The following is an 18,206-nucleotide window of genomic DNA, read 5'->3' as shown; positions in this document are numbered from 1 at the left end:
TGATTTAAGTGACTTTGAACGTGGCGTGGTTGTTGGTGCCAGACGGGCTGGTCTGAGTATTTCAGAAACTGCTGATCTTTCATGCGCAACCATCTCTAGGGTTTACAGAGAATGGTCCGAAAAAGAGAAAATATCCAGTGAGCGGCAGTTGCGTGGACAAAAATGCCTTGTTGATGTGAGAGGTCAGAGGAAAATGGGCAGACTGGTTTGAGATGATAGAAAGGCAACAGTAACTCAAATAACCACTTGTTACAATCAAGGATTGCAGAATACCATCTCTGAACGCACAACACATCGAACCTTGAAGAAGATGGGCTACAGCAGCAGAAGACCACACCAGGTGCCACTCCTGTCCAAATCCTTTGGGATGTGGTGGAACGGGAGATTCGCATCATAGATGTGATGCAGCCGACAAATCTGCAGCAACTGCGTGATGCTATCGTGTCAATATGGAGCAAAATCTCTGAGGAATGTTTCCAGCACCTTGTTGAAAGTATCCCATGAAGAATTAAGGCAGTTCTGAAGGCAAAAGGGGGTCCAACCTTTTACTAGCAACCTAATAATGTACCTCACAAAGTGGCCATGTAATAGTGATTTTCTGGATGTTAGTGTGTTTGTTTAACCATTTTCAAACCTCTCCTAGAGGAAGCCCAGTACTATATGAAGTTAAAAAGCAACTCCTGGTTTGACGAATCAGTGCTTCATTAAATTGTGTTCATGTAATTGATGATATTAACAAGTCTCTGTGGTTGCTGTGAAGGTGTCAAGGAAAAATATGGACCCAAGAAATTCTCAGAAATTGTCTGTGAAAGTAGATAATTATGTGACAAATACATAATTGCAGTGTATTATTTAACATTTAATACCATCTTGTTTTTCCCAGAATACATGAAATGCTGAATAATTACTGTATGAGTTATTATAGCAATAACAATAATGTCCTGTTAAAAACAAAAATTATGATAAAATATTATACATTTTTCAAAACCTTTGAGCAGTAATGCATTTGTATTACACTGAAGGAAGAAGCTTGTGCTAAGCGTCTGTAGGTGCTTGTAGGATGGGCCCTTTAAAAGACTGCATGGCTTGACTCGAGGCTAACCTCAAGCACTCTGTATGTGTGTAGTATACATGTTTATCAGTTTACAGTAGCAGCTCTGCTGGGCTATGTTAGATTGTGCTGTATTAATGAGTTCAAAAGGCAAATGCACCAACAGCAACTCCTCCAGTAGCATAGCAACACTGCACATTTCTCAGCTACAGGGCCTAGATCTGCAGAACTACCCCTCCCGCCTCTCTCGCTCTTTCTTTATCTCTCTCTCTCTCTCCCTCCCTCTCTCTCGCTTTCACTCTCTCTCTCTCTCTCTCTCTCTCTCCCTCTTTTTCTCTTTCTTTCTTTATCTCTTTCTCCTTTTTCCACTTTCTCTGTCTCTCACTCTCTCACTCTGTTTCTCTCTACATCTCTCTCTCCTCCTTTTATCTCTTTCTATGTCTCTCACATTTGCCCTGTTTTTCCTCTCTCTCACTCTTGCTCTTTTTCTATCTTGTGCCTCCCTTTCTGACTCCCTTTTTAGTCTCTTTCTCTCTCCTTTATTCTTTTGATGTCTCTCTCTCCCTCCAGCTCTCATCTCTTCCTCTCTTTCTATCTTTATCGCTGTCTTTCTCTTTCTATACCTCTCCTTCTCTCTTTCAATATTGCTCTCTCTCTCTCTCTCTCTCTCTCTCTCTCTCTCTCTTGCTCATGGTATTTCCATCTGAGTGGGTTTCTTTTACATAACTTATTTGTGGCACATTATTCTCTTGCATAACTTTGAGTTGCAATGGAAAATATATTGATGTGCCTTGGCGTACAGTGTGGACAGTAATGCAGATAAACTAGACTTTAGAACATCATATAGCCCACAGTTTTTGTGTGTTTTCATTTGGGATGGGACAATTACTAGTTTTACTGATACGTGGCAACATAAAAGGTTAATCATACAGTTTCAACATTGAATAATTCTGTTAATTTTAAAAAGTGATGGGTAGAGTAAATAAGAGTTAATAGGTAATAATGCATAACTGGGTATAGTAAATAAATAATAAATACTGACATCCTGCACATACCAGATCAGCATGTCTACATAGAGAAAATAGAAACTATATTGCCATATAGGCTTAAAATAGTATACATTATAGAGCAGATGTCCTTAAATCCAGATCTTGAATTTCTGGTCCAGAAATTTTCCAGAGATGATATGTTTTGCAGTAATATTTTTTTTCTGCCAAATGCTATCGGATCCCCTAAATTATGTGGTGGTTAAGTAATGTAAAGGTGAATATAGCTACATGCTAAACTAACACTGTTTCACATTGTACTGATATCATGGCAACCTCACCAGCAAGTTTTGTAAATTTTGATAGTTGCTTTGGTAGTATTAGTCTGTAATTTGAGTAGCCCTTGTTGCCTGGCCAGGGAATCGAATCGAGACCTTGTATATATATCTGAGAATAATAAGCTAACCTACAATACATGATTTATTCAACTGCAAACAGAAAGCAGTTACTATAATAACTTATTATAGCTGACAAATTTAAGCCATCTTATCATCAAATAGCCTACTTCATAATGTTGCCTATAGAGCTCAACTGTTTGCTGAGTAAATCTCAGTAAGATGCACTAATTATTAAATGCAGCATCATCAGAGTCTCATGACTGTTTGATAACAACTCTCATGACAGATTATTTATGCTTTATTAATGATGGCTGACCGTCACATTTTTCATAACTGGGGTGGCCCAAAAGGGTGGTCATGCTTTATCCCAGAGTGGAATTAGCCACCACTAGGCTTCATCACTGCTTGTAGCATGTAGTCAATTCAAGTTCCTAATACAGGTATGACACAGACCACAAAATGATGATATTATCGTGTGTTTTTAAACAAAAGACGACACAATACTGTTCATTTTTTCTGTAATCACTGTTGACTCAAATAGTCACGGTGGTGCTGATCAGGATAAGACATTTTCACACCACCTCATCCTTATTTTCAGTGATGGCTGTGCTGCCTGATCGTATGATGTGATGTTGGAAGTGATGCATCATTAGCGCTGATCAGTGGTGTACGTGCTGCATCAGTGACTGTAGGAGAACGCTGGGTCTCTGCCTGCAGCTCCGCTCCACTGAGCATCCTAATGACTGTTTACTTACAGAGCAGGGCCACGACAGACGGCCACACACACACACAAACATGCATCATTCACACAGAAGGCACAGTGACATCAGACAAACACAGGCGGTCTCTACCAAAATATGTGGAACTCAAATGCGCTGAACAAAACGTCCCAGTACACACACAGCTGACACTTTTGGAAGACACACTCATACAGTCACCCTGACCTTCTGTCCTTCCTCTGTCTGTCTGTCTTTTTTGTATTTGTTTGTTATATAAGAATATAACATGGTTGTGCATAAGCTCCTCCCACTGATTTATTGTATCATTATTGTTATTATTTTAGTGCATTAACATATTTTATCAAATAATGTAGATACATGAAAGAAACATTCATTTTGTGTAAATAATAAAACTATATAAACTATATAAAGTCTGACTGTAAAATCCCATCACTGGAATAGAAATCTACTTGAATATTGTTCATGAATATAATAATAAAAATATTTAACATTTTAAAATATTAAAATATTATTTCCCAGTAACTCTGTTACTAGATTATCAGACACTGTTTTCTCATGGTGTGTAAAATGTTCACATGGTGTTGAACTGCTAGTGAGCAATCAGGGTTGAAAGAGGAGCAGTGAGATCCCCTACTGTGAAAACATCCCTCATCCCTCTCATCCCATGTCATCCCTCTCCATAAAGTTTTTTATATAGCTCTCAAACTCTAGAATAGCATTCCAGAGTATATCAGGAATGCAAGCTTGATAGGTGTCTATTTTATTGATCTATTAATTTATATATTTTTTATCCCATTCATAACTGGTAGCAGTCATTTATATATATATATTTTTTTACATTTGATTCATTCTGGTACAACATTTTTCTTCTTCTTTTGACAATTTAGCATTTTGGAGACAGACAACATACAGAGAAACACATCAAAGACACATCCAACAAACATGAAGGAAACCCTACATCATAGAAAGACTCTCTGCTCTCCCTTCTCCCTTTCATATTCCAAGGGACAAGAGAGAGGGAAGAAGAGAGAAGGAGAAAATGAGAGAGTGTGTAAGAGAGAGAGACTATGGCAATCAGCACCCTGGAATTAGAGGAAAGTAAATTCCCCCTTTTCTTCTCTCTTTCCACCATTCTCCTGCTCCCTTCTCCTCTCTGCCATTGGTCAAGTGAAGGTCTAGCCAAAAGCAGTGAGCAGCTGAGTAGAGGAAATGGATCTGGAGTGGTTACTCTGCTGGATGTTAGATGATGTAGGGCAATATCCAGTTAAGTCTGAGTGCATCACTTGGACGGAAAACAAGCAGCTAAACAGAGAAGGACAAAACACAAGAGGATAATGGTTGAGAATTAATTATCTTGCTGTTTCCATGAGAGTAAGTAAGTATGTGTGTGGTTTTGTAAATTTTGGTTGGTTAACCAGATATACACACCTCACAATTTCAATAGATATATATATATAGAGAGAGAGAGAGAGAGAGAGTGAGAGAGAGAGAGAGAGAGAGAGAGAGACTTGCATTCTCTCTATTGCACATATAAGGTTAAGTGGCGCAGCACTGGCTGCAAAAGATAATGCTAATCTTGGTGTGCTTTCAGGATCAGTTGATGCAACAAACACTCATGCACACATTCTCTTTCTCTAGGGTGAAGGAAAGAATCGGGCCCGTGGGCTCTGGCCTCTAATCGGGCCGTCATGCTTTCAAGCGTGATTAATAAGCTGCAAACAGCTCGTCCAAGATGATGTTCAAAATGAGATTCAAACCAAACAGCATGAGGGGAGAAAAAAAACATAATAAAATCCAATATGAAGACAGCGTCTGGGGGTGCAGGGGGCCCTCACCATGTCAGAATGGATTACTGTTCCTTTTCCATCACCGGTACGGCTAAGGTGAACAACAGCGAAGGTTGTTTGTGAAGAGAGCGGTGTAATTTCCAGAGGTGATGGTGTTCTCGATAAGAGCACATATCCCTCACAGAACAGCACAGCTCTGTGTGTGTTTATCTACTCTAGAGACTACAGACTGCACGAAACAATAGAAGCCTATTTCCCCCAGCTATGGCCAAGAGAGGGAAGAGTACTGTAAATCCCTACTTACTAGTCAGAGTACTCTTACTGTAGTGATAATTCAGTTCAATGCAAGTTCACATATTAATTTATGACTGCAAAGTACTCAATATAAAACTGATTGTTTCAGTCCTAGAATCTGACTGGCTGAGCTTCATCCAGAGCTGCTATAAAATACCCAACGTACACACACATACACTGTTAATTATTGCTAGAACTTCACAACATTCAACACAAATTTCTCACAATAAAATATTGTGTTCACTATTTTATAGTGAAATTAGCCCATTTAATGATGTTTTCTGTAATATATCTGTAAAATCCCTGAAATAATCATGGCCTGAAAAAGATGTCATCTGGATGGCAGCACATGCGTTGACAAAACATGTATATATCGTTCAGCATTAATGGCACCTTCACAGATGTGCAGGTCACTCATGCTATGTGTACTCATGCACCCCTATACCATCATGAATACTGGCTTTTGAACTGTCCACTGATAACAAGCTGAGTGGTCTTTAGCCCGGAGGACACAGTGTCCATGATTTCCAAAATGAATTCAAATGTTGATTAATTAGACCACAGGACACTTTTCCACTTCCCCTCAGTCCATTTTAAATGAGCTTGGGCTCAGATAAGGTGGCAGCATTTCTGGATCCTGTTTATGTACGGTTTCTTCTTTGCGTTTTAGGGTTTTCACTTGCATTTAAAGATGCAGTGATGAACTGTGTTCACAGACAGTGGTTTGCAGAAGTGTTCTGAGTCCATAAAGAGATTTTACCACATAATCATGTCTGTTTTTAATGCAGTGCTTCCTGAGGGCCCAAAGATTATGGCCAGCATATACTGATTTTTAGCCTTGTCACTTGCATTCAGAGATTTCTCTACCAAAAATGATGAAAAGGGAAAGTTATTTATTACTTTCCATTGAGAAATGTTATTCTGGAATTGAGAGTGATAAACTTTCAGAGTAATAAGCTTCTCCCCATCTTTACTTCAGAAAGACTTTTTATACTCAATCATGTTACTGACCTATTGCCAATTAAATCACCAGGTATTTTTATAGCATTATGCAAGTTTACCTGCCTTTTGTTGCCCCATCCCAACTTTTTTGAAATGTGTTGTTGGCATCCAATTCAAAATGGGCAAATATTTTTTTGAAAAAAAAAAAACAATAAAACTTCTCAGTTTCAACATTTGATGTGTTGTCTTTGTACTACTGTCAATAGATTTTGCACAGCATCCCAAGGTTTTTGGAAATGGGGTTATAACTAACAATTTTTGCACATTCAAACTACCTAAATTGTAAAATTAATTGAAACCCTGAAAAAAAACACACACAACAGTTTGATTCACAAAAATGAAGAAAAGGAACACAAAACAGAAATAGCATCAGAGCTGTGAAGCAGACCCCAACCTTAAATAACATCAAGAGACAATGAGCAGAGCTCAGCTTATTCAACGCTCACATCGCTCTAATGAGTCATTATCAATATATACCTTACATTCAAATACATTCATATAATATACATCACACTTTCAGTTCAGGAATTGCTTGTGTAAACATAAGACACATGCACTTTACACCTTCATTCTACAGAAAAAAACCTTACATCTCCATCCTTCTTATTTTTAATTTTTTGCATCATTTAAAAACACCAGACAGGACATTGTTGACAATTATATATATATATATATATATATATATATATATATATATAAAATTGTTGCTGACTCTCCAGGTCTGCAGAGAGATGCCTCTCACAAGAGTTGTTGTAATTCCTCATTTTTCACCTTCACAGCTTGCCTAGCAAAGCATTGGGCTGTTCAGGAGATACCAGCTGGGACTGGATGGTGCTCGGGGAGCTATGAAGAGGTCTGAATGCTGATGGAGTGAAAGAGGTCACATTCAGAGGCAGAACTGTGTTACTGCACAAACAGCTGCTGTAAAAATCAATACGATTCTAATTCAACCGTTACAGCACACATAACGATCAACTGCTCACCTTTAGCCCTTCAGTCTGCAGGTGCACGTGTGTGTGTGTGTGTGTGTGTGTGTGTGTGTGTGTGTGTGTGTGTGTGTGTGTGCGTGTGTGTGTATGTGTGTGTGTGTGTGTGTACATTCAAACAGACAAATACACACCAAAAGATACACACACACACACACACGCACGCATGCACACACTCAAAGATAGAAGACTGCACAAACACACAAAGAGGCCATTTACATCAGCATCAATATGTGTGAATGGTTATCAGATCATGTTCCACTGAAAAGTAATGCACTAAAATGAAAACTGGCTGAAGCCAAAACCAAACTTCAGAACACTCTGGGCTGAATGGTTGGTCATCCAAGGCAATTCCATTTAGTTAGACTTTGGCACTGTCTAATAAAGTTTTTAAAGTGCAGTACCAATGGCCTTGGCGTGCTAGCAGGGACTTTCTGCTTCTTTTATTGTATTCTGCATGTTTTCTAGTGGTATTGAATCTGCAGTGGAGATGTCCCTGGGTTCTTACCGATCAGCTATTACAAACCGCTTGTCAAATCCCCCTTGTAGAAATGTGAAATAGTTTTTCATGGCTGATATTGCCATGTTGATCTGCTGCTGCTCAAGCTGTTTAAAAGCATCTGCAAAAGCGAAGGAAATAAACAGTGAGTGCGTTTACATGCACCTAATATTCCACTGGCAGGCAATCAGATTTTATCAGTAATCCGATCAGATTTCTGCTTTGCAACCAATCAATAAATTCACAAGAAGAAGACATGACATAAACGTAATGTAAAAACTTCATGCAGTGGCTTTTTTTTTAAAAAAACATTGTGTCACTGTACTTAAAAATAAGAAAATATATCCTCTAGAAGATGAAGAATATTTTAATCCTTCATTTTGTCAAGCATGTAGCTGGTTTCAGCGTCGCTCCAAAAGTGTTTTGATGTCATCTCGCGGCAATGCTACTATCTTATTTCCAGTACTATTGTCTGTTTTTGCACGTGCACAGAGAAATCCAAAAGAAATCCAAGTAAGAGTATAAATGCACTGAGAAATCTGATTACTGAGCTAAAATCCAGCTTTCATTATTGGATTTCTTAATCAGATTTCTAGACCTTACTCCAGTCTAAGAAATCAGAATATGCTGTTTACATGAACATATGAATAATCAGATAACTGCGGAAATCCAATTATGATTGGATTATTGAGTGCATGCAAAAACACTCATCATTAATTCTCTTATTCAAATTTTCTCACTTTTAAAAATGATGTAAAGTCTTTGACACTTCCATAAGACAATTTAATTTTTCACAATGTATGTATTTTTTCTTTTTCACTGAAGGAAATACAGGTGCATTCCTAATGGAAAAGCAGGTATAAACACAGTCAGGAGGCATTTTGATCAAATTATAGTTAAAACACTCAAATCACATTCAGAGAAGAACAAACACGGATCTTAACCACATTTAACACAAGTGTAAAAAGAATGTGGAATGTTTGCTACATCCGCATTCAGTAATGAAAGCAGAAATGGTCAGTTTTTTTTAGACTGTTGCTACTGGCTAATTTCTTGGTTTTCAAACAGCATTATTTTAACCAGGATATCTGGCAGTGTCTTGATCAAACCCAGAGATACTGATGGGCCTTTTAAATGATATTTACTGGTATTGGCTATTTATTTATAAAATAAATAAACGCATAATTTAGGATGGATTTTTCTTTGAGTAACTATCCCAATGCTGTTTATATGGGCATCAAATCAAGCTAATGAAAGGTGTATGGGCTCAATAACATGAAGACTCACACAGCTCACCTACTGGGCAGTCCAGCAATAATCCATCAACATGACAAGGTGAAAATATGTCTTGCTCCAAACCCAGTGCGCTGTCCCACAGTGAACAGTGTGGGCTGAGTGTGACCCACATCACATCTGACTAATTATTACTGTGTGTGCATGCGCAAGAGAGAAGCTCACATAAACAGTTTGATTCACAAAAAGAAGAAAAGGAACAAAACAGAAATAGCATCAGAGCTGTGAAGCAGACCCCAACCTTAAATAACATCAAGAGACAATGAGCAGAGCTCAGCTCATTCAAAGCTCACATCGCTCTAATGAGTCATTATCAATATATACCTTACATTCAAATACATTCATATAATATACATCACACTTTCAGTTCAGGAATTGCTAGTGTAAACATAAAACACATACACTTTACACCTTCATTCTACAGAAAAAACCTTACATCTCCATCCTTCTTATTTTTAATTTTTTGCATCATTTGAAAACACCAGACAGGATATTGTTGACAATTCCTGAAAATGTGAAAATGCACACACTCAAACATGCATACACACACGCACACACACGCACGCACAGTCAGGCTCTCGAACAGATCTGGTGTTCTCTGTACGCCTGTGAGAGAGAGATAAAGAAGTGGATGACTGGCTATTCGTCAGTGTAACTGTGTGTTTGTGTGTGTGTGGTTATGTGTGTGTGGGGGCTGCCAATTGCCAATTAATCACTCTCTTGCTCCTCAGATGACTGATCTGACTTAGTGTGGGTGCCGGGGAGACAGAGAGAGAGGGAGTGAGGGAGAGAGAGAGAGAGAGAGAGAGAGAGAGACAAGAGGAAAGAGAAGATAATAGAGAGGAAAAAGGGGGAAAAGAAAAGAAAAAGGGAGAGACATATAGAGATGGAATACAAAGAGGGCGCAAGATTATGAGAAAGTAGACTGAGAGAGAGAGAGGGAGGAGAGAGAGAGAGGGGTTATTCAGGGTGTTCCATGTAGATGCACTGACAGCTTTGGATTGAGCATAAAAAGTGCACCAGCCAATTGTACAACAGACATGAGAGTCAGGAGGTGCTACAATGTTAGATTTCCCACCATTCAAAGCTCCAGAAGGTTCTAAAAGCCATGCACGGCAAACTAGCATGTCTGTCCCTGCCTCTATATAAAGACAAACTGAAAATAATTTATTATTTATTAGCCCATAAATGTCACAATTCAGCCAAACACTGGAAAAAAATTGACCTCAACAATAATGTAATAATAAACTCTGTTGGTGATTCTAGTAGTTTGTTACCACAAGGGTAACATTGATTCACTTGAACCCTTTCTGACGAGGCTGAAGTTGTGATATTGGAATGGAAAATTGAACACAGATATTTGAAGCTTCTAAAACACATTCCGTGTTTTACTTGATGCCTATGAAAAACATTAACAAATATTGTGCCTTACAGTAGTTTCACATTATGTAGAACTTAAGTATCCAGAACTTCCAGAAGGCTTTGAGCGACATTTTTCTCCAAAATTGGATTCACCTATAGGAAATTAAAATTACTTGGTAACTTTTTAATTATATTAATATAGAATAGAATATATTATTAAACTATTATTAAATAGAATATATTATTAAACAGTTAAATCAGTTAAATTAATAGTTAAACTAACATGCTAGGACTTCTCTTCAACTCTTGAACATCTAATCAAAAGGAGAGCTTGTTTTACTATATACAACCTAGACACCACAGAGAAAAATAATTCCTGATTGGCCAGTTTTTTTGGCAAATGTTAACGTAGGTATAATTTAGTGATGTGAGGTGGCATAAGGTAATGTATCATTTCCAAGAGTGTTTGAGACTATATCCTTCAAAAATCCAGGTGCTAGATTCATAGTACACAGTGTGCAGACTGCATACCTCAATTCAGGTATGCTGGCACTGCTCAGTGGAGTGCATGAATATAGTGCATAGTGCCTAAATTGAGGCATGGAGTCTGATTTAGTGTTTTAATAAAAGTATTCATGCAGTATGGATATACAGTAATTATGTAGAAACTATTTAGTAATACAGATTTGAAATAGGCAGATGTGCATTAACTCTGCTTGAGCTGTAATAAAGTGTATAGTGTACTGGCCTAATTATTGTCAGCAATAATTAAATACAGTGCAGAGTATAGTGTGAGTGAATGAGTCAGAAAATGAGTGAGGACCCAGAGGACAACAGATGAATAGAAGTTTGTATCCTCATGCTACGTCTCTCTCTCTCTCTCTCTCTCTCTCTCTCTCTCTCTCTCTCTCTCTCTCTTTCTCTCTCTCTCTGTGTCTGTCTCTCCCGCTCAAACACAAACAAATGTGTACAACACCCCATAGGCAAAGCTACTGAAGACATGAGAACAAAGACATATGTGATATGAATACGTTCCCTGAGACAAACAGAGAATTAGGACTTCACAAAAACACACAGCCTTGTTTTTATACAAAGTCCAGACATAAATCTCAATTTTCAGTATTAAGTATGTCTGCTCCATTGTTTTTGGAAGACTTGCTCTCAGCTTTTCAAAGAAACCTGGAGGGTTCATGTTAGAAGTTGCATTTTCAACAATCCAAGTGATCCCAAACAGATCCAAAGATGTTAAAGTCTGCACTCAGTAACAGCTTCTTGACAGCTGCACAACCTTTCAGACCCATAGCACTGAGTTCTTCTGACAATAGAAGGATGGACAGAAACATTGTAATTTTTTTCAGATCTGAAGCAAGTCCTCCCTCTCAAAGATGAAATTGCCTAAATCGTAGGCTTAATACATACTAAGGCTTATTAGTCAGTAAATACAGAGTGAAAACTGGTTAAGCTAATCTTTGGGTATAGAAGTGTGTAAAAAATCTTTAGCCCTGCCCGTGGGCCTTGGCCATTTAAGGAGTTATGTTAATCTGATGGTCTACCAGGTCTTGGACAACATAGAGTCCCATTTAATATTTTTTAACTACAATTTTGGAAATTCCTATTTTTCAAGTATTTTCATTTGACTTTCTTCATTCTTATGCAAGTAGATTTTCTTACATTTACAGCATTTGGCAGACGTTCTTATCCAGAGTGACTTAGATCCAGAGGTAGGCGAAGGCAGTTTTAGGAGTCTTGCCCAAGGACTCTTATTGGTAAAGTGTAGAGTGCTTGCCCAGGCGGGGATTGAACACCAGCCTACAGCCTAGAAGGCAGAGATGTTAACCACTACACTATACCAACCATCTTATGTCTTATTTCCTCAGAAATGCTTCCTGAAAACTCAATAACTTTATTTATTAAATTGAAGTATTTATTAACTTAACTGTATTTAATAAGCTCTGTGTTCAGCACCAGGGACAGCACATTGAACACGTCAAATAGCTGTGCATCACAGGCAACGTTCCCAGTTGTTGTTGCAACTTTCTGTGTTGATAACTTTTGAAACACAAGAGATATGGCTAATTTAATTGCGGCAATCGATTTCTGAGACTTCTTTGATATGCTACATGACCACCTTCCCATTGGAAAAAATTGCCCTTGATCCAATATGGCGGCTTTCAAGATGGCGACCATGTTCCCGACATAGCCTAAAAGATAGGCCCCCTCACCCATTACTTGCTGGGGTATTCAGATATGTCATTTTCCTTTTTGTTTCTGAAATAAAAGGGTGTCCTGTGACTTTTCACTCACCCTGTACATGTGAATGTATAGCAAAACCGTCAACTTCAAGTAATTAATACTACACAGCATCCTAGTGCATCACAGAGTAAGAACATAATACTTAAATGTAGCTAGAACACTATGAAATACTTTATTTGAGATTCAGAAGGTCCTCAAGTTTATTTCAGTTCAGTGTACAACAATCTTAGTTACTTGTCAAATTTGTTTTCTTAAACTGTTTTAAAAGACTCATAATACAATATGACTATGAGCTTGAAAATCACACAACAAAGGACGTCAATCAGAGCAGCCGCCTACTCACTGTTTACTTTCACTTAGCAGTCACCCACCCACCTGCTACCACATTTACAGCCCCAAAGCTGTGTGTGTATCTGTGTATGTGTGTGTAGGGTTACTGAGCAGGAGCTGTTGAGTTGTTGCGGGGGAGGCATCTTACTCTTATCATCCCTCCCACACAAACACACATACACACATACACAGATAAGAGGAGTGGGCTTAGACACACATCAGACGCGGTATTTAACAATTACTCCCGGCGAGCATCAGGCCCAGACCAGAGATCAAACCCCAACTCATTGCAACACATGGAGAAGTCATTCACTGCCCCCGCTGCTGCCGACGCTGCTGCACTGGGAAACGATGAAGGATTTCTCAATGTCAGACCATCTGTAATTACCACAGTGTGTTAGACAAGAGATGCTGAATGGGCCTGAGTCATCTACAGAGCACTTCTGTTGGATATTATCATCTGTAAAGACTACTGTGAATGTGATTTAGGATCTACTTCAAGAGTTTGTGGCTAAGAGATGATGAAAAATACACCGGCATAGCTTTAAGGAGATGCATCTTATTAAATAAATCCCATAATTTGCTCACAACACATCTAGACTTTGTTTTTCAAAATGGTTGTGATTTTTGGTTGTTAAATTTGGACAAATATATATGTCTTTTTCTGGTAACAAACATCACAGTTTATAAGACATCTATTATTATGTACTTCATGGTTAACTAGTCATGAATAGGTACTGAGTTATTTATCATTAATAAATGTCACATTAGTTGTAAAAGACACATAAGCTATTACTGCACAATTAAGCAATGAGCTTATACTTAATAATTTAAAAAATCATGTATTAATCAGGAATTTAATCATTATTAGTTTATAAAATAAGAGTCAATATATCTTAATATATGTCTCCTTTTTCTATTACCTTATAATTATTTGATGATTAACAAATCAGAAATTAGGTGTTATCCACTATCAACAACATAGGACCCTGGGGACATTGGACCTTGGGACCGTATGACCTTGACTTTGGGAATGTAGGACCTTGGAAAGATAGGACCCTGAAAACATTGTATCTTGGGAATGTAGGAGTTTGGCAACATTTGACCTTGGGAACATGGGACTTTGGGAATGTAGAGCTTTGAGAACATTTGACCTTGGGAACATGGGACCTTGAAAAGATAAGACCCTGGAAACATAGGATCTTGGGAACATATAGAGCTTGGGAACAGATCCCTGGGAACACAAAGGATTATGAAAACACAATGTTAGGAACATAGGACCTTGGGACCATCAGACCTTGGGAACATAAGACTTTGGGAATGTAGGGACTTGGTAATATTTGACCTTGGGAACATAGAACCTTGGAAAAATAGGACACTGGAAACACAGGACTGTGAAAACAGAACACAATCTTGTGTTTTGAACACAAGATTAAGAAAACAAAAGACTGATAACATATAGTCCTGGTAACAAAAGACCTTGTAAAAATAAAACATTGGGAATGTAAAGTCTTGGAAAGATAGGGCACTGGGAAAGTAGGTCATTGGGAACATAGGAACTCTCCCTTTGCAAAACAGTAGTAGCAGGCATGTTGAGTCCAGAATTCTGTCCATACCTTTGTTCATTTGTATCGATGTCTTACAGGGTCAGAAACCACATAAGCAAATGTATTTGAGATTACTTAACAACCTGGTACAGTTAAAAGGAAGTGTGTAATGATTTAGGCAAGTATCAATCATTTCCACAGTGCTAATTGATGCTATAATTGTTAGCAACAACAGCCTTGTAGCTTCTATGCAAATTTAAAAAACTGGGCACCAAACATGCCTTAGCTGATAAATCAATTCTGGGGTAAATTGTGTAAATGAGATTTTTTGCCAACTGTTGCTTTATGCTTTGCTCTTTCAGGAGGCTGACGTACACTGTCCGAAAACCTTTTGGCTTCAATAACGGCAAGGTGATTTAGAGCATATTACTCTCCAAAACCTTTGATGCATTGTGAGCAAAACCAAATAGCACAGCTGTTGCTTGTACATCCAGCTTATTAGAAGCTACCAGAGGCCTAAGCACAGCTGGAGTATGGGCTTTTATAGGGAGCACAGTTACAGGAGATGAGAATTGTAGCCTGGGTGATTTTTCGTTCATGACAAAGAGTAGCATTGTCAAAGCGCCTTTCTATCACCAGTCATTCTTGGCTGCTCCACCATCGATGAAACTGAAAAGCTGCCATCAAATAGGTGTAATTATCCGCAATCAGCAGCCAGCAGCCAACTGGCTGAAAGCAAGACTTACAGAAAGGCTCCATATGAGGGAATGGGTGAGAAGACATGAGAAGGATAAGGAAGACTAAGAAAGAAAGCAAGAGGTGAAAGAGTCAATAACCATGAGAGAAAGAAAAAAAGAAAATGTAGAGATAGAGTGATGGGGAATGGGGGGAAAGGGGAACAAAACGAGCCAATATGGAAAAACAGACATTCACAGATGTAAGCTGAGAGGGCAGATATTGTAATAGGCTGATAAAATGGTGCAATGTGGAGTTGAATATTAAAGCAGGTGCCAATAACCCATCCGTAAAAATCTGCTCTGTTCCACATCACTAACATGCCGGCCTCTAACGCAAATACCTCTGACTTTACAGCTTCTTTTTGGTTACTCATAAGCCAAACAGATGAAAGAGACACATCTGGGTTTCAGCATCAAGATGGCTTCTCAGGAGGCAAATGTTGGACCTACTGAGACCAATTACAGTTAAAAAAGAGAAAAAATAGAATTGCCTCTCTGACAGTCTCTCCTTTTTCCTGCTCACTCTCTTTCTGTATTTGTTTTTTTCACTCTTGTTCACACACTCCCTTTCTCACTCTTGCTTCCTTCTCTCTCTTTCTCTCTTTCTTTCTTTTTATCTTTTTCTCATTCACACACTCTTCTTCCTTCCTTTTCCCTCTCTTTCACCTAGTTTCATTCTCTTTCCCTCTCTTTAACCTTTCTTTCATTTCTTCCTCACTCTGTTTCACCCTCTTCTTCACTTTCTCATTCCCTTATTCCTTCTCTTTTTGCAATTTCTCTGTTTTTCCCTCACGTTCATTCATTCTTGTTTGCACTCGTTCTTCTCTCTCTGGCTTGTTTTCTCTCTAATTGTTGCTTTCATTTTACTATTTACCAAAAAATTATACATATTAAATGTGTCTCCTGTTGTAATAGTTTGACTACACTGACACATTGACATTGAGTTAAATGGTGGCATATCTCTCTCTCTCTCTCTCTCTCTCCTCCCTCTCTTTCTCTCTCTCTCTCTCTCTGTCTCTCTCCCCCCCTCCATGTCTCTACCCTCTCCCTCTCTGTCTCTTTGCTCTCTTTATCACCCCCCTCTCTTCATCCTCTTTGACTCCTCTCTCTCTCTCTCTCTCTCTCTCTCTCTCTGTACTCCCAACCCTAACTAAAAGATAATGTCACTTTTAATGGTCTCTGGACGTCAGCTGTGGCTCACCTGACATTTCAAAGGCTTTCTGTTGAACTTATATTCTCTCACTCCTGAATGCTCTGTTCATAGACCTGCAAACAGAGGGTTCACAATAGTGTGTGTGTGCGTGTGTGTATGTGTTTAGTATTAGGCTTTGAAATATCTATATAATACTAAAACGTCTTACATTAACTACTAGTAAATGTTTTTTTTTCTTTGAAAATGGGGCAATGATTTGATCCACCAGCAGCAATAATGCAGATCAGTGACAAGATGAAGTAATAAACAAATGCATTTTGCTTTTTAAATTTGTATTGCTAAAGCTCAATTAATTTTTTTATATTTAAAGGATAATTTCTTAAAATGTTCAACTAAAAATTATGCAGTTTTTTTGGTTGGTACAGTTAACACTCCCATTAGGTCTAATATATCAGATTAACCAATCCACATACACTATATTTCCAAAAGTATTCGCTCGTCTGCCTTCACTCTCTTATGAAATTGACATCCAATTCTTAATCTGTTGGGTTTAATATGATGTTGGTTCTCCTTTGCAGCTATAATTCCTCCAACTTTTTTCTTTTGTAAAGGCTTTCCACAAGGTTTAGGAGTGTGTTCATGGGAATTTTTGACCATTCTTCCAGAAGCGTATTTGTGAGGTCAGACAATGATGTTGCATGAGAAGGCCTGGCTCGCAGTCTCCACTCTAATTCATCCCAAAGGTGTTCTATTGGGTAGAGGTCAGGACTTGCCTTGTGCAGGCAAGTCAAGTTCTTCCACACCAAACTCACTCATTCGTGTCTTTATGGACCTTGCTTTGTGCACTGGTGTGCAGTCATGTTGGAATAGGAAGGGGCGATCCACAAACTGTTCCCACAAAGTTGGGAGCATGAAATTGTCCAAAATCTCTTGGTCTGAAGCATTATGAGTTCCTTTCACTGGAACTAAGCGACTGAGCGCAACTCCTGAAAAACAACACCACACCATAATCCCCCCTCCACCAAACTTTACACTTGACACAATGCAGTCAGACAAGCACTGTTCTCCTGGCAAACGCCAAACCCAGAGTCATCCAGATGGAGAAGCATGATTCTTCACTCCAGAAAACACGTCTCCACTGCTCTAGAGTCCAGTGGTGTCGCTTTACACCACTGAATTCGATGCTTTGCATTGCACTTGGTGATGTAAGGCTTGGATGCAGCTGCTCGACCATGGAAACCCATTCAATGGAGCTGTCTATGCTGTTCTTGAGCTAATCTGAAGGCCACATGAAGTTTGGAGGTCTGTAGCAATTGACTCTGCAGAAAGTTGGCGACCTCTGCGCACTATGCGCCTCAATATCCGCTGACCCAGCTCTGACATTTTATGTGGCCTACCACCTTGTGGCTGAGTTGCTGTCATTTCAAATTGCTGCCACTTTGTTATAATACCTGACAGTTGACTGTGGAATATTTAGTAGTGAGGAAATTTCATGAATGGACTTGCACGCATGGTACCACGCTGGAATTCACTGAGCACCTGAGAGTGACCCATTCTTTCACAAACATTTCTAGAAGCAGTCTGCGTGCCTAGGTGCTTGGTTTTATACACCTGTGGCCATGGGAGTGATTGGAATACCTGAATTCAAATACTTTTGGAAATATAGTGTAACTAGGAAGTGACTGTAAAAACATCCAGTCATGTATTGAAATAGGTGCGAGGAGTTTCATGGAAAAATATAACTCAAGACCTTCTAGATGTTCTCATTATGTCAGTGACTACAAATAA

The sequence above is a fragment of the Pygocentrus nattereri genome, chromosome 19 (assembly GCF_015220715.1).
Source record: "Pygocentrus nattereri isolate fPygNat1 chromosome 19, fPygNat1.pri, whole genome shotgun sequence".
Classification (NCBI taxonomy): domain Eukaryota; kingdom Metazoa; phylum Chordata; class Actinopteri; order Characiformes; family Serrasalmidae; genus Pygocentrus; species Pygocentrus nattereri.
Note: the sequence above shows the minus strand (reverse complement) of the source record.